A 24,257-nucleotide genomic window follows, 5' to 3' on the forward strand; every position below is an offset into this window, starting at 1 on the left:
TCTACCATGATGCAGACATATCAACAATAACACTTTTTCCAGCAACTGCATCTGTATTCTTCAACAATTTAACAGAGGAAGAGAGCAAATGATAGTTCACACTGTTCATGCATCTAAAATAAGACACGATGATACTTAAAACACACAACAGATCCCAGGCCACACACATGCCTTCCTGGCCTGAGTGGCAGACGTGCTGTTGAAAGGAGGAAGGCTGGTCCAGCTGCATCTCTCCTGTCTCCAAGGCCCTCTTCCCTCCTTCCTAAGGACCCGGTTCCTCAGAAAACACTTCATGCTGGAAGGGACTAGGCTTTTTGTGTTTTTCTATAAAACACTTAACGGAGTCTAGCTCATGGTAAATGCCATTTACTGCAGAGTAAAATATGGAAAGAAGAATAAACCTATTTAATTTTTTTTCAGATCCAGGCAACTTCAAAAGGGTGAACCCTGAAACAGTTATCAACTGCAAGTGGCATCTCCCCATTCTTTTGGAATAACAGGCACCCAAGTGGCCAGGCACCAGCCACCGACTGTCCTACTCTGGAACTCCTGTGACCAGCAGCCTACACTTCCCATTGCTCTTCTTTTGGAAAACTATTTTTTCAGACCCTGTTCAGCCCTGCTGTTTTGTGGTATATGGTATTCTGTGCTTTCTACATTTAAACTGGTTCCTACATCTGTCATTAAAAGCCTCCAGAAGAAAGAGACAAAGTATCAATACTGAAAATGTTTTATCTATTTTGGTTCTGAGATACTAGGAATTGGACCCAGGGCCTCTTGCATAATACCCAAGTATGCTACCAACTGAGCTATGCCCCAGCACCCTGAAAATGCTTTAATTCTTAAAATACTATATTTCATGTTCACACTGATATACTTATTTTTGATTGGTCAGAATTATTACTTTTCTTTCAATGAGCTACAGAATTAGAAGGAGAATGAACAAAATTTTAATGTGTTTAAAACCTAACGTATTAAGAACAAAAAAGTTAAGTAATAAAGTTGAAGATAAAAGTGTATGTTGTGTTACTTTGCAAAAACATGAACTTCTTTTAGTTCTGCTATTAAAATATCCTTTTAGTATATGTTAACTGGCATCATTGGCCATCAGCAGGCACAATGCACAATATACACGTTATACTTAAGGATTTAAGAAATTCCTTAAGATATGTTGATTCTTGAAGAGCCAGCCACAGACCCTGAGAACAGACACTGCTACTTCCCAGCTTTTACGGTAACATCTAAAACTTGGATGCAGCTCACAGAAGGCACTCTGCAGATTTACAGGGGAGAGTGCTTTGGTAGTAAATAAAGAAAACAACAATCCATCTTTAAGGCAACCTCCTTAAAAAGGTAGAGAGTATTCCCGGAGACGAAGAGGGAAGGACAGGGGATACAGCTCAGTGATAGACCACCTGCCTAGCATGTGCTAGGCCCTGGGTTCGATCCCAACCCTGCAAATAAATAATACTTTCATATATACAAACATATCTAAATGAGGCTATTGTAGAGCTGCGTCAGTGTATCCCCCTTCAGATGACCAAGCCTAAGTTTTAAAAGGCAAAAAGGTTCTGTATGTCTGTAATAAGGAGAATGTCAGGTCAAGAATGATGGGGAGACAGAAGTGGTACGTGGACTTTGGAAGAAAAACCAAACCATCCTGGCTGAAGCTGCCCTCTCTGAAACATCCAGGAGTGAACCAGGGTAGGCACTGTCCACATGAGATTGATGGGGTCTGTACCAGGGGTGTCACCACCCATGGTGTCTCAAAGCTGAAAACATTGCCCCCATTGTCTCAAGGCACAGAGCTGCAGTATGTCTCTGCTTAAAGGCTATCTAACTGCATCATTCCATTACCATCCACTGAACTTCCACAATGCTTCTACTTTCCTCTTGGAACTATTAACTAAACAAATGCCGACACTGGATAATTTATTATCTCTCAGACAGATCTAGGAGTAAGGGCATGTGGTGAGGTTTAGTTACTAACCAGAAGGGTTCCCCTGCCAAAGACTACATACTGACCTGCGAAGCAGGATACAGATCTGGATGAAGGCAATTATTGGTACAGACTATATAAATTGCAACCTTGCCTTTTCAGGAGCAGGAAACAATCCCTGACAGTTTTCAGAATCTGCCTGACTTTCTGCTGAGAGCAGACGCATGGTGGCAGCTGGCCAGCCCTGTGACTGGTGACTCAGGACACAAGTTTCTGTAGAGTCGCAGTCTGATATGGAAGGACATCAGTTTTCAAGTTTCAGAACTCAAAAGGAAGCAGGGGCTCTGGACCCACAACAGAGCCACATGGTTTTGAGGATTTTTAGAGCCTTGGTCTTGCTAATTCTTTTTTCAATCATTACAGAATTTCAGATTCTTTATTGCTGTGTCTGGAAAACAAACCAGGGAATCCTTAACTGAAACAAAAATGTTGAGCAGCAATCAGAGTGGTAAGAACTCATCTCTCTACTATGGCATTTCAACTGCAAGAGTGTTATCCTTTAAACAAAGCCTGGAGTCAAATACTTCCTCAGGCGTGGTTGATAAATACCTATATGTGTCTATTTCACAGAATGTAATCTGCTAACACTCCCTGTACTAAAGAAGCTTCATTAAAACTACAAAAGGTAAGACAAAGAAAGCCATGCAAAATGAAGGCTCCACACAGCTGTGAAGAAACAATAGCACATTACTACTTAAGCTTAAAGCCAGATGACAAATCAGGAGCCTTCTGCCTTCTGCTAATTAAAGTACGATCGCTAAATTCTCCTTAATTTCGAATTATTCAGGAGTCAGGACTCAAAGCGAAGGCAACAGTCCTGACATGCACAAACAAAGACACCTCGATGGAAGCAACATCGGCTTTTCCAAACAGAGGAGAACCAATAAGAATCACTCCCAAGCACATGCACCCTTGCATTCAGGTGAAAACAATGCTCCTTCCTGAACAGGGGAGCTGTTTACCAGGCAAGCGGTCTATGAGAATGTGTGTTAGTATGAAACACAGGGGTACACACAGCGTCAACAAAGCAAGAGCAAAGGAGACAGATGACACTATGAGCACGCTTCATTTCATGCATGGCTGTGTTTCTCATAAGAGAGAAAGACTCAAGTAATTACCGTAACTGAGACTCCTTCACTGACCTCCCCCTGCAGCTAGCTGCAAGGTCCTTATCCACCGAGTCTTTGCAACAAAGAACACCTGCTCTGCGGGTCGTATTCCTTCTTTAGTATAAACGACCAAGCACCTTGCCTATGTTCTGCAAGAACACAGCACAGTGCCTCTGTATCTACGTCTCTAATGCAGCATAAAGATTACTGTGGAAACCTATCAAACGGGTGAGCAGCAATGCCAGCCAATGAGGATGAGGCACATGCAGAGTCCAGCACATGCTCTCTGAGGCACAGGCTGTCACCAGCACCGAGCAGGCTGCTAATCTAATTATAGCTAGTTTGCTAGCACAGGAGCTACTGGAGCAAGGCACAGGAGCAAATTAAATTTTAATAAATTAAACCCCACAGACACAATCATCTTGATTTTCTGTCATTTTAAGGATTAATGTATCATCTCCTAAACCATAAGTGATTTTTAAAGTGTATTCTTATTTTCCCCCTAATCTAGAGAAAAAAAAGTCAATGCATAGTGTTACCTGCTGACTTATACTTAGACCCCAGCACTGAAGAACAACAATCAATTTGGAGGCATAGACATATTAGCAAGTGAGGTAGAAATTCCACAACTCCCTTTATTTACCATGATAGTAATTTGCCGTTAAATTGTCAAAAGTGTTAATAATTCTCTTCAATATATTTAAAATGCCACACAAATTTCCATCCATGGTGGAAAAATGCTAATCAAGGTGTCAAAGATCATCATCTTGACTATTATGATTAATAATTCACAGTTCAAAGAAAAAAGTGATCTCAAGTCATTGTGAGGGAAACAAACTCGGTGAATTTGCCCATCACACAGTTTACTGGAGCCAAGTCCTGTGAGAGGCAGCTTGGTGGTACACTATAACATAACAGCAGGCTCCCTGGGATTAAGTTTTAGATCTTTCATTTCCAAGCTGTACTATCTTTGGCAAGTATTTAAATGTCTCTGTGTCTCAGACATAATATTAGGAATCAATTCAAAAGATTATTACCAGTGAGCTCTAAGCACTTAGCACATGAGGTCAAAATTAAGCAACCTTTTTATGGATCTATTTGGTCTGGCTGCCTGCTCACCTACCTGCCTTCCTTCCCTCCCTCCCTCCTTTCTTCCTTCTTCCTCTCCTTCTGGCCTTCCCTCCTCCCTCCCTGTATCAAGCCACTAAACTCTTCCCCATTGTCCAGGGATAAATGGTGATGAAGCTAAGGCACACCTGACTGACCACACAGAGCTTTCACAGGCATTCTCTGGAAATGGAAGTCATTCCCCTACTCTTGTGTGGATATGGAGCAATCTTGGTTGTATATGGATGGAACTAAAAGGCATCTTTAGGAAATTGTAAACATAATTGGATTTCAGTAATGATTTACAGTACAGATTATAAGATATATGTTGCAGAAGTATTTGGGTTTGTAATGAGAAGTTAAATTTCAGATGACAAATTTACATGAAGCAGGGAAAGAGAGAACTCAGTAAATGTAATGTTAGCCCTGAGCCCCACCCACCTGCACTTTCCCTCAGCATCAGTTTCCTTCTTCCTGACAGGTTCTACAGGATTAACAATTAAGCAGGTCTGTTCATCTTTAATTCCTGGACAAAAGTATGTTCTATGGCACAGCCATATCTGAATAGAATGGCAGAAGTCATAAAGCCAGCACAGCTGCTCGACAAAGATCCAGCAAAGCTGAGCCTCATGATGGCTGCCATGCTACCTTTGGTTTTCATCCCCACCTGTTGCATACTTAGGTTACTTTTAATATTTGTACAATTTGGGGATACTGAATTTATGGAAAATTCCTTATGAATCATTTATGCCTTCTCCCAGGAATGCTGCTTCTAAGCTTCCCCAGTCCTGAACATACCATTCCCCGACCCACTCCTCCCACCCCAGCCCCCGCTTTTAGGGAATTATCCTTATCTATTTGAAGGTCTTCCTTATGCTTTGGAGGTTGTGACACATAAAGAAGCCAGAGGTCTCTACATGAGGCTATGAGACATTCTTGAAATATCTGTCCCTGTACTTACTCAGAAACAAGATAATAAAAACAAACTAAACTTTAAAAGGTCAACAAGATTTGGTGGGTTAGAAGAGTTGTTCACAGTTCAGATTACAAGCCTCTTCCCACTTTACACTCAATTACGTGGCATATACCTCTGCCCTACACAGAGACATATTGATGAGCAAAGTATGGAGTGGAAAGATGACAAAAGTATGAGACATCGGGACCTCCCTTTTTCAGAAAAGTTAGGCCATGCAGAGCCCCTATGGTGACGTATGACCAAGGAACAACAGAATGCCAGGATTAGACATATAGACAAATTCTATAAAGATGTAAACATTGTATTATGACAGAATTTGAACACCTTTGACCTGAGGATTTTTCCTGGGCACTCGGACCACTAAGAGTTAATTATACACTGCTTGGGACATGGCAAAATGCCCAGGGTGGCTTGAAGATTTTGTTTTGGTCTAGTGTCCTTGAAGCAACCCAAAGCTACCAGCCTGAGAATAGGATGTCTTATGCCTCTAGATTCTTAAAAATTGGGTTATGGGGTTAATGAGTAAGAATGATAACTCTGTTTATTAATAATATCAAAACTTGAAAGAAAATGATTAGAAATGATAACTCTGTTCTGTCATAGTTTATTAATGATGACTAAAAGATGAGCAAAAGGGAGTGAATTACATGTCCCAAAACAAAAATGATATGATCTTTATTTTGGAACACTATGGATATATCCCTGCTAACTAAATTCTGTATAAATAAAGAAGCACTCTGGCTGCTAGTCAGTCAGGCTGCAAGATTCTCCTGACCACCATGGCCTTGCTCATCCCCTCCCCCATATTTCCTCCCCATATCCCACCACCACCACCACTGACTCCTTAGATCCTCTGTGGGACTGTCCACTGGATCCTGGCAGTTCCACAAAGTCATGTTCCACTGAAAAGATACAGTGAAAATCTTACTGCCATGCATTTCATTCTTTTGATTTTTAGCTAAAAATTGTTATAAAAAGCTGTCATGGTCCGTAGGCATTACAATTTGCTCGGTTATTCCTAATAAATTGTCAAGAGCAATAGGAAACAAATACTGACCAAGAACACATGACTCTTTTGGAAAAATAAACCCATGCATGGAATGGCCTGACCAATGCAGAGCCAGAGAAAGCACAGACTACACTCATCAGTGAGACTCAGACAGGAATGCTGACATCCACAACAAGCTGGAACTACAGGATAGAGAGAAGTGTGCCAAAGAAAGTGGCTGCTGTGTGCGCTATGGTGAATCACCATGAGCGATGACTAGAGCCCATCACAGCCATCACTGGGAAAACTCTAGAAGCAGGCATGTTGGTGCCCTAGACTCAAGCACAGCTCCTTGCAGGCTGTGGGATACAGAGTAGTAGCACTTGTAAGCTTCTATCTAGGAAACATCTAACAGCTTCCGCCTTCCTCTTCAGTTAACAGACTGCCCACTCAAAATAGGCACTAAAAAGCTGTTTGATTAACTTGTTCTATGCTTATTTTGTTGGAAACATTAAACAGATATGTTCCAAGAAAAGGGAGGAACCGTCCTTTCTTAGATCTTAACCTCTAACACATTCAGACTGGATATTCGTTTGAACCAGAGTAACAATTCATCAGTCTTCTTTCATATGGCCACTATGTGAGGGGAGCTTGGGTGATCTATTATCTGTATATCTATGAATGCACACACACACACACACACACACACACACACACACACACACACACACACACACACAATGGGGGGTTGTAGGGGGGATAAGCACTTGTCTTTGAATTTGAGTCAATTCACCTTCGATTTTGAAACAGGTTCATTCACTGTGACTATTTCCAAGCAGCAATAGGAAGAAGTGTTCTGACTAACAGAATTTTCACCTGATGAGGGAGCTGGTCATTGAGTGACTAATGAACAAATGAGCACTGTGGCCCAGTAAACGGCAGTGTAGTGCAGTAGCCTGAAGGAACCTGAGTAGGTGATGAGGACAGCCAGAATATTGGGGACCATTTCTCTGCTGACGGGCTGACAACTTGAGTTGTGATGATGTGGGAGGCTACAGAAGCTGCAGGCTGCAGCAGGAAGAGAACCAAAAACAAACTGAAGTGGGGGAAAGTGAGTGGCTAAAGCTCTCAGGAAGGATGGATGACAGCTGGATTCATTCTCAGAGATCTTCCCTGCTTTGGATGTTCAGAGCATCTTCACTAGCCTCTGTGTGCCATAAAGGATCTAGGACTAGACTCCTATGGTGACCATGAAAAATTTCCTAGATGAGCAAATAAATGGCTGAGCATTGTGTGCACACTGTAATCCTAGCACTTGGAAGGCAGAGGCAAGATATTGAAAGTTTGAGGCCATCCTGGACAACAAGGAGAGTTCAAGGTCAGTCTCAAATACTGAGCAAAACTCGGTCTCAAAAAGGAACCAATTAAACAAACAAATAAAACCTCACACATTTTAGTTGGGTATGAAGTGTAAGACCCTTGTGTCTCAGTTCCGTGAAGGCTCCTCTGATGTTAGCCCTGTGCAGCATCAGCACCACCCAGTTTTTAATGCATCTCTGGATGTCTTATTCACAGTTGAGGCATGAGTAATGACTGCTACTCCAAGATGATACTCCATGGGAACTTTAGGGCCTGCATACTCACATATTCACATAGGGAGCTAGATTAGACTTCAATCAAAACAAGTCTATAACAGCAGAGCATCATTTGTTATATAAGTAATTCTCAAGCTATAGGGAATGGAAAAGCCAAAAGATCACTATCTGAAAAGGGCCATATCATGAATTTGGAAGTTATATGCTAAGTGCTTTAGGAGACATTGTACTGCCAGACTACAGTAGTATCATTGTATATCTCCCCAAATTCTTTTTTAGTTAATAACTTCAGTAGATTACTTAACTTCTGGCTGATGACAAAATTAAAACATCCATGGCAAATTATACAATATTGTTAGAAAAATGATTTGTCTAGAAGTACATAATATAAATATATTTTCCCCAGGCTTTTGGTAGAACTGTTATATTGTAAGAAATTTGACGTGTCTTGAAGTTCCAAAGTTCACACACACACACACACACACACACACACACACACACACACACTATACACGTCAATCGGGGTAAATCCCCGAAAGGTTTACAGATGTGTATTTTTTTTTTTTTTCAAAACAGGGTTTCTCTGTGTTGTTTTGGTGCTTGTCCTGGATCTCGCTCTGTAGACCAGGCTGGTCTTGAACTCACAAAGATCCACCTGGCTCTGCCTCCCAGGTGCTGGGATTAAAGGTGTGTGCCACTGCTGCCCAGTCACGTGCATATTTTTAATCACAATTCATGTTGGAAAATTCTTCCTAAAGAAATGACTGATATGTGTTCATCCCACAAAGGGATGAATGTATTTATCATAGTATCCTTTGAAATGCCATACAAACCCTGAAAATCTTAGTCAACAACAGCCAACTGATTAATTAAATAATGGCATATTAACAAAACTAAAAAAGAAGCCCGCTATTCACAGGTGCTAATCAGTCACAGGGTAGGTGGGGGGACAATAGCTCACTCCAGCATGTAGCTTTGGCAGGCTCTGACCTCCTCCCACATTCCCTCTACCTTTCTAAAATCATTAGATTACATTCCTAAAGCTGTTCCCTTATCTGGCCACTTCTTCCTCCTGAGGCTATCACAAAGTCCAACAATCAGAAGGCCCCTTTGTTTCACCTAATTAACATGCCCAATTAAAATGAAACACCTCATCCTAATGCAAGGATTCTCCTTTCACCTTCATAAACTGTCATTTGCCCATGTGCCACATCTGTCTCCTCCCTATCCAGAGGCGGTCCTTTGTCCCTCTGGGACAATACCCCTGGCCCCTTTCCTATGTCCCCTTGCCCTTCTCCTGCATCGCTATCTCCTCTACCACAGCATACAAGCCCATTCTAACACAGACCTCCTCCTTTCCACCTCTTAAGAATGACACCTGCAAGGTCATTTGATGCTGTTTTTCTGCTTAACTCAGAAAGCAGTCACTTTAACTTTTCTTCCCCACTTAATAAAGGATCTCTGTGAAAACAGGTGTTTGGGTATGGTTTGTGCCTGATCCGGGGTCTGGAAGAGAGCCCCTGTAGATGTAATTCTAAATGGTATTATTAAATAAGAAACACAGAGCCAAATAAAGAGTTAAAAGCCCAGAGATCAGAAAAGTAGCCAAGAGCTAAGACCACCTTATCTTACCACTCGCTGCTATCCTTCCCCTGAGAGAGAGCTCTTCCTGTGTCCTGTCTTTTTATTGCCTTTCTGTTTTGCCTTCTCATTGGTTCTAAACCCAACCACATGACTTCCTCGTCAGTGCCTGTCTATACAGTCCTCCAGGTCTCTATGGTTTGTACTGAAATTAAAGGTTCAGGTCACTGCTTGGCTGTGTCCTTGAACACATAGATTCTGCCTGCCATGTGATCGGATTAAGGATTTCTGCTAAATGGCTTACTCTTAACTCTGATCTTCAGGCAACTTTATTAACATACAAATAAAATCATATTTCAGCACAAATAAAATATCACCATAGGGCCCCGCTGTGCAGGAGTCCCCTTCAGTAGGAGAAGCTGAGAAGTCACCAGTGTGAACTAGGACTCCAGTGTAAACACTGACTCTGACAATTTCATATGTGTATATAATACATTCTGATGATTCACCTTGCCTACCCTTCCAGCTTTGGCTTCCAGCTTGTCCCAAACAAGCCCACCTCCCTCTTTCATGTTATTCTGACTGGTGTTTTTGTTTGTTTTGTGACCCACTGAGTTAAACCACAGCCCTGTCATGGGCATAGATGTATACCTATCCACTGAAGCCTGTGCCTCACCAGTGGCTATACCATTGAAGATGACTTCCTCTGCCACGGTAGTGCTCAGGCTGCTAACATCTTCCTGGGCAGGGATGCTCAAGTGCCTCCTCCATCCATGACTGAACATTAGAGGCCCCAGTTGTGTGTAGGCTCTATGCTGGTAACCACCACATGTGCCGAGTTCATGAGTGCAGTAGCTACACATTTCATGGCCCTCCCATCCAGCTTACATTCTTTCTACTCCCTCTTCCCAAAGGAAATTTTTCCCAATATTGTATATGGACACCTACCTCTGTGAGTGTCTTAGTGAGGCTTTTTTAATGCTGTGAAGAGACACGATGACCACAGTAACTCTTATAAAGAAACATTTAACGGGAAGAGCTTGCTTACAGTTTTAGAGGTTCAGTCCATTATCATCACGGTGGTGTGCAGGCAGATGGGGTGCTGGAGCTGGAAGCCCTACATCTGAACTCAGAGGCAATAGGAAGTAGACTGACTGTCACACTGAGTGAAGTTTGAAAAAAGAGAACTCAAAGCCCATCCCCACAGTGACACACTTCCTCCAACAAAGCCACACTTCCTAATAGTGCCACTCCCTTTGGGGGCCATTTTCTTTCAAACTACCACAATGAATGTATACATAAAAGTCTAGCAAAAATGCAGCATGTGAGTGGTTTTTATGCCCAAGTAATAGAAATGATGGATGTGTCTGAATTGTTTAATAATGTTATTAATAAAATTAAGTATGTATGATTTATAAAATGGTATCCTCTCCTTTAGAATCAAGAAAGCAATACAACTGTAGAAGGCATCTTTAAGAATGATTGAACATGGGCCCTTCTGCACACTAAGCATGAGCTCCAGCATTGCACTATACCACCAGTGCCTAGCTGGCCAGTTCTGATTAGTGGCTCCAGTGCCACCTCAGGCTAGTGATAGTTGCTGCTTCAGGCATGCCTTGTTGGTCTGATCTGGCCCATCGCCACTCTACAAAGTGGAACCTGCTTCTTCTGAATAATTTGTAAAGCTGGCCTTAGGAACAGGATGTTGATGGGCTAACCATTCCCAACTATCAGTCAAACAACTAAGCTGCTCAGTTCGGAGCTGTCAGCCAATCTGTTGGTATCATAGGCACCAGGACAATGGCCTGCTGGCACTGGTGCGATCCTCACTGCTCCATATGCCTCAGGTATTTCAACCCTCTCCTTTTCCCTAAAGAGAGCTGCACGCACTTGGATCAGATAGCCTATGTTAAATGTCTCAGAAGAACCTGACAAGTCTAAGTGACAGGGAAAAGGGAAAAGAATTATCTGTATATAAAGTTAGAAACATTAGCATGAGCCAAAGTAGACTGGAACCTGGCTGTGTCGCTGAGGCTTTATGATTTGTTACTACTAGCTTAGGAATTGAATGATGGAAAGAAAACCAATTGCATCAATGTGTCAGCTTATACAGACTACATTTTTACTCCCATAGTTTTGAAAACTGTGGCTCAGTAACATTAGCAGGTAATGGTTCTCTATGTCTCAAATATCATAAAGCTATTTCATTTATGCATGTTTCATGGTTAATTTCACTGTTCCTAGGGACCTTTTTTTTTTAAGTTCTACAAGAGAAATAATGAGAAAATGGGACTTCCTTAACAGAAATTTGCCTTTAATCAAATTGAGCTGTATTCCATCTATATGGTCATTTTAGTTAGTATTATTATTGCTGTGATGAAACACAATGACCAAGAATACTATTTATTTCTCTCACAGTTCCATATAACAACTCATCATCAAAGCAGTCAGGACGGGAACTCATGCAGGAAAGAAACTTGGAGGCAGGAGCTGATGCAGAGGCCATGGAGGGGTGCTGCTTATGGGCTTGCTCTTCATGGTTTGCTCAGCTTGTTTTCTTATAGAACCCAGGAACACCATTCCAGGGAAGGCACCACCCACAATGGGTTGGGTCCTCCCACATCAATCACCAATTAAGAAAATGCTGTAAAGCTTACCTACAACCTGATCTTATGGAGGCATTTTCTTAACCTAGGTTCTCTCCTCTCAGATGACTCTAGCTTGTGTCAGGTTGCCACAAACTTAGCCAGTACAATGGCTAAGTATATAATTACCTATAAAGTCAAAATTTCTTTTTCCTACTGAAAATTACCACCCACAGTTTCATTTCAGAATGCTAAATTTTTCATGAACTGTATCTGGGCCCCTACGTCTCCACTGTTTATACAAAATAATACAGGTCCATGTCCTGTTCCAAGTTCCTTTATAGCAAGGAAATAATTTTATTGGTTACATAATCCTGTTAAAAAGCAGCGGCAATAATTATAGTACGTTTTTCATTTCAGGAGTGCTAGTCTTCTACAGCATTCATCACTCAGTAATGTGAGCAAGAGAAGTATTGTGTCCTTCAAGAATGACGAAGTTATATAAAAAGAAATAGTCTTTTGAAAGTATGAACCATAGAATAGTTTCTAAATAAAGATGAAAATCTGTGTCATGTATTTAAGGATCTTTCTTAGGTTAACAATATACACATTATGGACATGATAAAAGAGCAATTCCTTCAAACATTGTTGGGACAATCTGTGTGTCTCTGGTGACATCTGAAAGTCGTTAGAGCTGTGAGTTGTCACTGTGTAGGTAGGCACCTTTTCTAAGCACAGAGTACCCGGCAGAATAAGTACATGGGAAAGATGAATTTTATTGCTGCATTACTTTTCTCATGTGTGACACTAGCCTTGAAATGAAGTAACTTGAAGGACACAATATCAACTTTTAAATGTTCTTGGGCTTCTCTTTTACTTATATTCAAAATCAGATTGCAAGTGAATTCGAAGTATTTGATTAGATCCCTTTCAAATGACTGTTCCAGGTCTCTGCAAGCCAACACCCAGTTCAGAGAGTTGCATTAATTCCACTGCAGACAGGCTCCTCAGAGGGGAGGCTTTCTATTTTTCTTACAAGCAAACAAATATGATGAATGGTTTTTATCAAAAAAGTCTGACAACAGCCCGCAGAAGAGACACTGTACTAATCACACAGAGGCTTCAAATTAATGCCCAGAAACATTCGTTAATGAGCAAGTGGCCGAGTATCTAACAGAACAACAGAAGTGACTCAGGGGTGCAGAGGGCAGTGACAAGAACTGTCCACGCCATACCCTAATGATATCCCAAATGATATAGACCAGACACATCTTTGTGGCTTTGGACATCTTCCTTAAATGGGTAAGCAGGAACTCCAAGTTTACTTCTGTTATTACAAATAGAAGCCATGTGATATAAGTTCATGAGTGACTATACAGAGAAGGTACCTGGTGTCCCCTATACTGAGGACATTAAGCTAGGGACACTGGTTGTGTTAACTTTTAGACATACATCAACTTAGTGGGCAAGAATTAACTTAGCACACAGGTTTAGGGTTTCAGTCTATGGCTATCCCTACGGTTTGAGTCTTATGGCAACACATGACACCTTGACAGGGTACAAGGCACTGGAGGACTGTTCACCTCACGGAGAAGAGGGATTCACGGAGAAGAGGGAGAGCTAGGATCCCAGTCTTCCCTTTGTAGCATGCTGCCAAAGACCTAAGATCTCCCACTATGTCTCTTTTAGGCTTCAGGTACTGTCTAGTAGCATTAAGGTAAGACCTAAATCTTAATGCAAGTGCCTTTAGGGAGCACTGCAGATCTAAACAGGAACATTAGTTCATTTCATTGTATCTGCAGTGGTCAGATCCAACAGAGTGGATTCTGACTGCTCCAGGGAAGGTAAGAGATCTTAAGGGTCTTGCTCCTCTGGCAGAGGAATGTGGTCTGGCTCTTGAGAATGAGTGCTTCAGTTCTTGTACTTGGATGCCTGACATCACAGAGCCTGGGTTCCCACAGGCCTCTTGTCTTGGAAAGGAAGGACAGAGAAGCAAGTCTTATTTTGCTTTGCAAGTGTCATTTTCTTAAAAATGTCCTCATTTTCGCAGTGATTACACACAATTTCTCCTTGTTCTTTTTGCAAAAATCATTTATGATGCCCAAAAATATGTTTTACACTCTGTACCTTTTGGAAGGATGTATTTTACAAGAAAAAAAAATCTCCATTTGTAACCGAGGAGAAGCAACACTAAAACAATGTTAACAATACTGGTTGGTTTCAGAATTCCTAAATTAGCTAGAAAGTCCATAAATTTATCTACTATATCTTCCTCTTTGATTTACTAGTGTGGGCTGCTCTGTAATCTGTGTTCACTCATGCCTTCACACACGATTCCTTTCAGTATAACTCTCTGACCTACATCCAAGTGAAACAGAATGCACTGCACCAAATTGTTCATAACTGAACAAACTGAAGTCATCCAACTGCAAAACACACATTGCACCCACAAAATTCAATGTCAGAATCGTGCATTAGTGATGAGTGCCATGTGGTAGTGTGAGCCATTAGGAGGAGCCCAGATGGGTGGTATAGGTGCTCACATTGCTAAGAAAGGATCTTCCTACCTGAGGAGAATAACTAAGCTGCCACGTAAAGGCACAATCATTCCAACACTGTAGTGCTAAGAAGAAAAGACAATAGTCTGGAAATGCAGCATCACATGTACAATGGATTCTGAAAGACACATTCAGACAATTCAAAGGCATTTTTAATACATGGCAAGAGAACAACAGGATAGCCATTTGGAGAAAAAGTAAACTCTGATCCCCAATTCAGAGCAGAAATGGCCCCTTGAGATAGGCCCAACCTGAAAATGGCCCTCATGGTTATTACTCAGCACACATGAAAACATATCACATAAAGACTCATTCAGCAGTATTTAGAGTAGCTTTCTTCAATGCTCAAGAGAAAACAATCAGAATAGCATTAGTGGGAGCAGAGATACACAAATGTGGCATGTACACACAGTGGGGGAACGACTGTCACTGGGGAATGACTAGAAATCAGATAGGAAAGATGGTGCTCAAAGACACTTTCCTGAATGGAAGGAACCATCCTAGTGATTTCTTGCTGCGTGTTTTTAAAGGTAGATCCAATCAACTTATGCTGTCAGAAAAGGGAAATAATCATAGCTTTCTGTTCAACTGAAAAGAGGCAAGAGAGGAAAATTTGCTGAGAAGCTGCAAATGTCTGCTCTGCAGCAATTTCCTTCAAGATTAAGCCATTCATCTTGGAGGGAAGCTCCTTAAGACACAGAGTGTTTACAGAAAGGTGAGACACACAGGTGTTCTGAGAGGAGGTGAAATAATCCAAACTGTAAGGAGCTCCTTAAGCTCAGGAAGTAAACACTATAAAACAGCTTCAGGAAGTCCCTGAAACTGACCAGATTAACTAGGCTTCTCTCTCCCCAGGAATATATAACAGTAAGGACTACTGAAGGAGATACTCTGAGATCTGCTGAACTGCCTAAAAGCAGCAGAGGCCAGTCAAGGTATGTGGAAGAGGCTCAGACCAACTGAGCTACCTGGAAAGGACAACTCTCCAACCTGTTAAGTTGACTTCAGGGTGGACAGTATGCTCCAGATTTCCAGTTTCTGTGAGCTGTCACCCATGGGCTTTGGTGGAATAGCTACCTTTGAGTCATTTCTGTTCCTTGTAAAAGTAACTCCTCACCAATATTCCTATAAGTAATCCTAATAAAATTTACTGGTTTGTCAAGTCGGAATTTAGTGGCATTAGTACTTGGGTGTCATCAGTTCCCTATTTGGGGTAAGCCAACATTTTCCCCCCAAGAATCGTGCCACACAACAATATCCTATGTCTCTACTGAGGGGCATGTGTTTGTCAGAACTTACAAACTGTACAGCTAAAAGTGAGTTGAGAGCAAACTGGTACACAGCAAGTTCCACTCCCCCCCCCATCCTCCAAAACAAACAAACAAACAAAGCTGATCCAATTTCTTTTAAAATAAAATTAATGTCATTGTAATTATTTTGTAGTTTCAAGAGAGAACAACTTGGAGTTGGGCTCTGAAGGTATGGAAATTGCTTGTTTGTGCATTCAAAAACAAAAGTTCTAAGCAGTGACAAAATATCATCCCTGTGGGTACAACATTTCCACAGACACTATTCAGGACATCCAGAGCACTACAGGGTGCACTTCCCTGAGTGAAGGAGAAGGCAGCTGTCCCAGTTCCAGGTGAGTCTTTGCCTCAAGTTGGCCCTGGGATGTCTTTGCCTCAAGTTGGCCCTGGGATGCTGGACAGCATCATTTGTTCTAGCAACCATCTCACGAGACAGATGCTTCTGTCTGTCACCCTCTTCCACCAGCCACAGGCAGGAAAGGCAAGCAGCCTATTTCCACAAAAAGCCCAAGCTTCTTTGTACTGAGCCTTGTGTTCAACCTTAGTCCTAAAGTGCAGGGCTAGAGAGAGGAGCAACAGGTCGCAGAGTCTGGGACCCAGCCTGTGTGGCAGGGACAGTGGGGATGGGATGAAAAGGCTGGGTGAGAGGGGATCTTACATGATCACACTGGAACAGGGCTTGACAACAAAGGATCACGTCAGTTCAGTACTACAGTGGTCAAGAAACTAATAGTTTATAGAAAGAAATGTGGTGATCTCCACAGATGTAACATGTACACACATAAAACATGTACACACAACAAAGACACACACACACACAGAGAAGCATACACAGACACACACAGAGGAAGCAGAGAAAAATAAGCAATCATATGATTTCAGTCAAAGCAAACCCAACCTTCACTTTCGGACATACACATGGCACACTGGACAATTCATACAGGAGGCTTCAGCACATAAATGAAATACACCCTCATGAGGATTTTAGTTTTAAATGTTATCAAGTTCTATGTACTGAAATCTAACATTCTAAGCTTTTCTGAGGTACTGGTTAGTCAGCCTAGGGCCATGTACAAGGCTAGGCAAGCACTCCACCCCTAACTATATCCCCAACCCACTTTTACATCTTATTTGAGGCAAGGTTCCATTAAGTTGCCGAGGCTGCCTTTGGCATGCAATTCTCCTGTGTCCACCTTCCCAGTTGGTGAGATCACAGACCTGCTCCAGCAGACCCAACAAAATATTAATGTATCCTTAATCTGACCTGACATCTTCGTTTTAGAGTTTCTCTACCTTATTTAAATTTTTAAAAACTGCAGAAATAGTATTAGAAATCAAAGTAACAATGAAGTATTGTTTTAAATCACCTACCGTCTTCTAGTAAGAATTCATCCAGGGAAGTTTAAAATTATTTTATAACTATCACAGTTTAGTTTTTAAAAAGTTGTATATTATGGGTCAAGGGTTGGAACACTTTTCATCAACAACGATACAGTAAATACTTTTTTAGGTCATTAGAGTATGAACCATTCAAGGCCTAAATAGATGGTCATATATGCATGTCAATAAAATTTTACCTGTATAACATAAGACTGAATTTGTCCCAAAGGCCCTAGCTTGCCAAGCACTAATCCAGAAGAGACTAAAACATTATGTTGAATTCAGCCTTGGGACCATATTGAAACTGAAACTTCAGAGGGGGAAAAAAAAAGCAAAACATAACTGAGCAAACATTTGTCTTCAAATGTACATTAGATGCAGGAAGCTTCTGGCAATTGCTAATTTTCGCCATGTATAAGGAGATTCATAGTGTGCATCTTTTCCCACACAAAGCATGTGAACAGGTGCCAAGGTGGATCACAGCTAGAGACAGTGCATATCCTGCATATGATTCAAGAAAGCTACAAAAATGTTCCACTTGCAAGAGGATGGCTCATCTGCCTGGCACCAATGTTCAATAGGCCCAGTGCACAGTGAAAAGGAAAACAATTCAGATCTATCACTCACAAGCCCTGTTCACTAAACCTCAGGATAGCACTGCAAATACCATGCTTTGAAGAACACACAAAATAATAAGGGGAGCAGAGGAAAAACAAGGCATGTCTTTCCCAAGTGGCACAAAGGGAGGCATGCCCACAAGCATAGGAAAAAATAATTAAAACATAATCTTCATATGAGGAACGGCACCTGACATACACATATACACCACACTAAACTGGCCCAATTACCCAAAGCAACGGCCCGTTAGAACTCTGCCCACCACTCTCTTTAGAATGCTACCAACCACACAACACAATATACACATCTATCCCAAACTTGCTTTGTCAACACGATTAGAAATTCCAAACCTTTTACATATTTTCCCTTTATATTCTTAGCTTTGTCTCACTTACACAAATGTCTCAAGAGGCTGGAACTCTGTCTCTCTTCCTGTTGCAGACCTGGCCTTCAGAGCAGCATTTGGCAGAGCAAGTTATCAATAAATACGGATGGCATCGGTGTGTATCGTCCACTCGGCAATCTTTCCCACACGGCTTTGGGACCTAACCTTTCTCATTCTTCTGGATGGTGGGATTTCTGCGCCCACTTTCTATTGTCACTGAACTTTACTTAGTACAAAAGATGACATTAAATGTTGGCCTTCCCACGGCACCAGAGCAATATTTTTATTTTCACTCCAAGTTCCACTGTGAACATGGAACATTTTAGTCAACTTTGTGGTGAGAATTTTATACTGAGTGTTTGAAAGCCAGCATTTTACTCTTACATAAAAACAGATGTCTCTACTCTTGGGTTCTCGGGCTCAAGATAATTTCTGCTGTAGTTTTTTTAATTTAAAAAAATGATTTAAATAGTGCAAAGAACAGGAAGTAAAATCCAAACTTCCTTTGAATACAAATGTGAAGGAAATCCCAGGGAGGTGATTGAGTGTGTGACTTCAATGGAGAGGCGTGGTGACAGAGGCTGCGCACAGCCTATCACTAAGGTAAGGGCACTAGGGAGCCATCCGTCACCTCATTAAAGCAAAGCCACTTTTCTGCCAGAGGGAAGGAAGGAAGTGAGGCCAAATGCCAGAAACGTGAGATACAGCTCCTTGTAAAATATACATTTGGCATCTATGAACCCTCACCTCTCTGGCTGACTTCTTTGAGATGATTTCAAAATGTATATATGAGTAAAGCAATACCCATGAACCCGCAAGAAGTTCCACAATGAATTCACCCACAGTTGCCTGACAACGCACTCTAAAATCCCCTCTGGTGTTCTCTCACATGTGACTCAAAGTCTACCCATGTGAGCAGTGTTTCTAGATAGCAGCCAGGTCTTTTCTTACTATGTACATAATTATTGTCTTTTTATTAGCACTACTAACAACACTGTCATTACAAAACATTCTAAATTGCCCTTGGCAGTGATTCGAGCACACTTATTTCTAAATTCTGGACTGTTTTCTACTTTGGGCTTTTTCTCACTTACCATCATTAGTTCCCACACCAATCAGTGTTTGGCAAGTCTATCTTGGATCACCAACTCACACAAGTTCCCTGTAGCCCATCTTATCAAGTGCACTGTTCTCCCTGGGTGGGTTCTGCCTGTTGACAACAAACCCAGGCTAAACCTTTTACATGGGCCTGTTTGGGTTCAATGTTAACTGCATGGCTTCATGACAGACTCCAGGCCTCATTTGGCCATGAGTAACCCAGGGACAACAGACTAAATATACAGATCAATGAATGAAAATCGTTCCTCAGTCCTATTAACAATAATGATATGTCCAGGAAGGGCTACTTTTCTTTCCCCTAGAAACACAGTGAACTTAGGAAGAAAGAATTCTTATGAAAAGTAGCCTCCAATGTGTTTAAGGTGTTATAGTTATGATGGTTCAGTCTACGATGATCACACAACTCAACAGGGGACCCAACACCTAGAACCCCTACAGTCACAGTAATGTGGCAGCGCCGTGTAATCGTGTGATTGTGGTATACTGCTGGTCAGAAGATAGCACAATCAGACAGTGATGGCCTGGGCACTATTCTTGATGAGCAATGGCTGTTGCTGGCATATGCACTTTCCTTGCCAGTTCTGAGGATTACAGCTAGGGGCTCACACATGCTAGGCAATTTCTCTAACACCAAACCGTATTTCAGACCTTTAAAATAATCTTTTACCATTTCAATTTAGATACAAGGTCTTGTTAACTTTCCCTGGCTGATCTCTAAGTTGCAATCACCTCTGCATTACTACTCTGGACTCAGGGTATATTATGCTTTATGTCATTAGGGTCCACTCCTACAGATATCTTTATCCAACACTTAATATATAGTTTCAAAAGGTAAACTGCTAAACAGTCTGATGTGTTATACTAGCAGTAGCCTCACACATCTGCTGACTGTGTCACTTTGCTGCATCACAAGGCCACGTGACTGCCTACTTCACCATTGCCATCTCATAAGCAGACGGAATGATGCAGACAGAATTACCCAAGGACAACCTTCTTAAAACAAGTGAAGTATGGACATTTGAGCATTGAAGTCAATTCGGCAATTCCCAAGCAGCTTACCCGAACTTTCTGGGAAGGGAGAATTCTCAAGAGACACTACAATTTCCCAGTCTCATGTGCACACCCTGTAAAAAGTCCTGAGACAGTAACTACCAGGAGTTATGTTGCAAGCCAACTGGCAGACGAGACAGGCAGCCCCAGGCTAATATCACAAGCCCTTTAAAACAGTTTTCTCTGGTTGGTCACATACAGGAAACCACAGAAATATGAGCTCTGAGGAAGAATGGACAAGGGATCTGCTGCTGGCTGTAGTGCTCCTGAGAAGGCCCACTTGACAGACCTGCAAGTAGTTACCCATAGAAACTGCAAACAGTCCCCAGACAACAGGCAGGAACTGGAGTCACAGCCCTGTCAACAACCTGAGCTTAGACAGATCCTTCACCAAGGCCTCACCTGAGAACATGTGCAACACTGGCAGCACAGGACCCAGCTGGCCTGTGGTGTGTTCTGGTTTCTCAGAGACTGTGGAGTTTTGAACTAAAAAGCAGTAGAGAACCAATGTGCTTCCCTGTATTCACAAAGAAATAACACCATCCCCAATGCACTGGAAACACTGTCCCCACAGACCTGAGCACTCAACCAATGGCAGAAGAGAAAAGTGTAAGTGGCCATGAAGAAGGCATCTATCTTCCCCACAAAACTGTGAGATCTCAGAAGACACAGCACACAGCTCTGTATTGGGGTGATGGCTTTTGTCTGCTGACCTATGGTTTTATAGGGATAGTTTGAAAGACAATAATGAACAAGCCATTTTTCTCAAGTGCTCAAACAGGAATCAACCCTTTTGATATTTTGTTAATGCTATTATCAATGACAGAAACAAAAATAATAGAACTTATTATAAGAAAGTCAGTGGTAGAGAATGTTTTGTCCATTACTTTTCTTCAAATAAATATTAACTAATAAAATATAAATATTTTTATGGGTGAAATTACTGTTGTTTCAATTTAGACATAGTTTTTCTGTGTCTACTTGGTGCAGATATTACATAACACAGAAAAGCCAGTCCTTGTTCTCTAACAGGCACAGCCTTTAAAAGAGAGACAGAGGCCCACTGGGACTGAAACAAGCAATGCCTATCAGCGCAGTAGAGGGAGTTTGTGTGATATTTAAGACCCAATGTAGTCATACAAGTCACGATTCTTCATACTACAGCTCTGAGAGCTTAATTACAAAGTGTTTATCTTCCTTTACCCATCCACTTGTCCATCTATCCATGTTCTTCCATCTATACAAATTCCATCCATAATTTTGAGTTTAACAAAAACATCCAATATTTCTGACATTCATGTGCTCAAGCATCCAACTACATGTTTCTTGATAACTAGCTTTCCAAAAGTTCATCTCTACCTACTGCAGGTGGATGACACGAAAGACAACCGACAATTTTAAATTGGTTATGATTATGCCTCATATCCCCAATGCAACATTCTGAATACCATGAAATTTTGTATAGTTATGCAAAGATAATGCTATCTTTTCACTAATCTCCAAAGTTCCCCAAACAGAAAGTCATATGAAAACCAAACCAACTCCTTAGAAACACAGTATGATACATGAGCATTCTGGACCTAAATAACAAACAAACAAACAAACAAACAAATAAATAAATAAATAAATAAATAAATAAATAAATAAATAAATGTGAACTTTTTGTTCCTGACCTAGAAGTGAGAAATGATTATACTTGTGTTCATTAGAAGAGTAATTAAACAGAAACTACTAAGTGTTAGAGTTCTAGAAAACATACAAACACAGGCAGAGATTCACACTTACACAGAGACACACATACACATAGTATTTGTCATACTGTTCTTGTTGGGGCTGAAAAAAACTTAAAACCTAATTTTTTAGATTTGTTTATTATATGTTCATGAGTGTTTCTCTCTCTCTCTCTCTCTCTCTCTCTCTCTCTCTCTCTCTCTCTCTCTCTCTCTCTCTCTCTCTGTGTGTGTGTGTGTGTGTGTGTGTGTGTGTGTGTGTAGCCCAGGGAAGTTGGAAGAGGGTGTTGAATCTTCTGGAAGAACAGCAGCTATGTATGGGTTGTGAGCTGTGATGTAGGTGCTGGCTATATTAACCACTGCGTGATGTCTCCAGCCCCCAATACCTATTATTTTAGAAATGATCTTATTTCTAGCGAGAAATTTCCTCATTATGACCCATCTTTTTTTGTTTGTTTGTTTGTTTCTTCTTTTAAAGTCTAAGTTTCCATGTAGCGCTGGCTGTTCTGGGTCTCTCCAGGTAGACCAGGCTAGCTTTGATGTCATAGAGCTTGGCCTGTGTTTGCTTCGCAAGTGCCAAGATAAAAGGTGTGCATGATACCTGGCCTACCCACGTGTTATTCAACATCCATTTCTGGAGGCCAAGAGAGGGCTCTTTACACAAACTCCTTTCTAATTCACTACTGAAAATTATTCTCAAAAGAAACATCAGGCATCAGTCGCTCAGCATCTACTGGGTGCTAGACAACATCAAGGATGCAAAGCAGAGCTTCTGGACATGTCAGCCACAGCCACAGCCACAGTGGATGCCAACGCAAAAAAATGACGACACACAATCATCAACCCCAATTAGTTATGGTTAAACAGATATGTGTCTAATGAACACATGCAAAACTAAGAAGCAGTGGCATGAGCTAGGTGTAGTGGCCTGTGCCAGACACACATAGGCTAAGGCAGGACTCATGCTAAACAACAATAAAGCATACGAGGAACTATGGATTTGGAAATAAGTAAAATGATAAATTTTACATTACTTTTAAGGAGGGTTGAAGTTTGAGGGCAGCTCCTCCCCCATGGTGGAAAACACTGTTTAGGGGTGAAGCAGATCAGATAAGTGGGACCTGCAGTTCCAAGCACCACAATGGAGAGGACAATGGCAATTCTTTTTCAATAACAGATAACTAGCACCCCCCAACAGACTCACAAAACCTTCCCTTGAGGAACACTTAAGCCTCCTGTTTTTATCCTCATGATGTGAGCAGGTGATTTTCCTAAAACAATGTTTGCAGATGTTTTTGAAGGGGCCTAATTAGATAAAACCACTGCAAAGCACCATAGGCTGGACATCAGTGCTGACTGAGTTTTCATAATGCTGAACTACATATAAGCAGCATAGTTTCAGAAGCAGTTTAAAGCTTTCTAGTCCTGATTTTCCACAGCTCACAAGAACCGGGGACTGAAAATCCATGAAGCTTTCATGCCAGCAACTGTTCTAAGGAGTAGGAAGATTAAAAACAGAAGTCAATGTTTAAATTAAGTCTTACTTTGACATCACATTTTTCTTTTCATTCTCAAAGTGGTCACCAAGCATACCAACTCCTACAAAAGGAAGCTAGTTTTTCAAATTTCAAAATCTCATTATTCATTATATGCACTCACAAGGCCACAAAGCCCTTCATGTTCTATAATTAGTTATTCACCAAAACAAAAATGTACGAAAATTGGATTCCTCTATTACCATGAGAGAGAGACAGAGGCAGAGACAAAGACAGACACAGAGAGAGACAGACACAGAGAGACACAGAAAGACATACACACACCAAGAAAACATGGTTACAGTTTGATGAATAGAGAGCCTCTGGTCAACAGCTGTATATTAGAGAACCACAGCTTGTTCCTGTGGCCCCGGCAAGCTGCATAAAGAATGATGGTTGAACAGGAGGTTACTATAAACAGTTATCAAGCAAGAATTACAGTAACAATATCTAGTCTATTTGTATTTGGCAAAATTAAAGAAAATATTCTATCATCTATCCAATATTTGTGAGTCTAAAGTTTCATATCTAAATTATCTTTTATCATAACCAAGGAAAATTATAATTACAACTATAAATATCTAGTCTTCAGCTACATCAAAGACCCCAAAGGGATGTAATATTACCTAAGTAAA

The 24,257-nt window shown here is 41.2% G+C and overlaps 1 protein-coding gene across 11 annotated transcripts in view; it reads right to left on the bottom strand.

The window, feature by feature from the left end:
• Positions 1 to 24,257, bottom strand: part of Fam110b (family with sequence similarity 110 member B) — a 135,940-nt gene that overhangs the window by 68,297 nt on the left and 43,386 nt on the right. For 2 of the 11 annotated variants that reach the window (XM_006994515.4, XM_042270883.2), the window contains exon 1: positions 3,118 to 3,426. The exons of 8 other annotated variants lie outside the window; for them this stretch is intronic. The gene's annotated coding sequence lies outside the window, so the exon portion shown is untranslated. Of the gene's footprint in view, positions 1 to 3,117; positions 3,427 to 24,257 lie in introns of those variants that run through there. One more of the 11 variants, XM_015987986.3, reaches the window with a different exon arrangement.

Source organism: Peromyscus maniculatus, chromosome 2 (genome assembly GCF_049852395.1).
Source record: "Peromyscus maniculatus bairdii isolate BWxNUB_F1_BW_parent chromosome 2, HU_Pman_BW_mat_3.1, whole genome shotgun sequence".
Lineage (NCBI taxonomy): Eukaryota > Metazoa > Chordata > Mammalia > Rodentia > Cricetidae > Peromyscus > Peromyscus maniculatus.